The sequence below is a fragment of the Giraffa tippelskirchi genome, chromosome 4 (assembly GCF_054371585.1).
Source record: "Giraffa tippelskirchi isolate mGirTip1 chromosome 4, T2T-mGirTip1v1.2.pri, whole genome shotgun sequence".
NCBI lineage: Eukaryota > Metazoa > Chordata > Mammalia > Artiodactyla > Giraffidae > Giraffa > Giraffa tippelskirchi.
Window position 1 is genome coordinate 164167213 of NC_137278.1, and position 760 is coordinate 164167972.

The 760-nt window shown below is 37.6% G+C and overlaps 1 non-coding gene across 1 annotated transcript; it reads right to left on the bottom strand.

The window, feature by feature from the left end:
- Window positions 1-287: 287 nt before the first annotated feature.
- Window positions 288-451, bottom strand: LOC145504142 (U1 spliceosomal RNA). Its single transcript, XR_014052123.1, has one exon. It is a non-coding gene; the product is annotated as a U1 spliceosomal RNA (small nuclear RNA).
- Window positions 452-760: the final 309 nt, after the last annotated feature.

Here is a 760-nt window from a genome sequence, read left to right on the forward strand (position 1 = left end):
AATAATTTTAAAAGCACCTATATCCAGCCGTTCTGGATGAAAATAAAAGACCCACAATTATGAAACCATTTTAGCACAATGACAACTTTTAACAATAATGTGAGCTACTATCTATATCATGACCTAATTTAATCCTCTCTCCAAGATGGATTTCTTTACAAACTAGACCATGTCTTTTCCATTTTTGGATCCCTTCAACCAAACATACTTATTAAATGAGAAAATGGGTGAATCATCCTTCTTCCCTCTCTCTATCTCCCTCTCTCTCATTTTTTTTTTTTTTAAAACAGGGGAAAGCACGAATTCAGTCCCCTACTACCACAAATTATGCAGTTGAGTTTTCCACCTTTGGGGACATCGCAGGGTTTAGCACCTCCAGAGTGTAATGAATAAGCTTCGTCCTGGGAAAACCACCTTTGTGATCGTGGTATCTTTCCTGCCAGGTAAGTACTGAATCACTCTCTTGATAATTCCAAGAGGCGGGCAGGATATATGGAATCCATATATTATGGATATATTGTGTGTGTGTTTAACATATACATCCAAGTCAAAAACCCCTGTGTAAGTATAAGATGTAGAACTCTGGCCAAACCTTTCATTATCCCCTTTGGAAACATTATACAGGTATTGTAAATCTCCACCTTTGAAGCAAAGTAATTCCTTCTCTTTAATAATACTCTGGTAAACGTACCCAGGAGTGTTACCCATTCTTCTCTGTCTTTGACCATGCCGTTTCATAACGATGAGGAGAAGAAAAGAC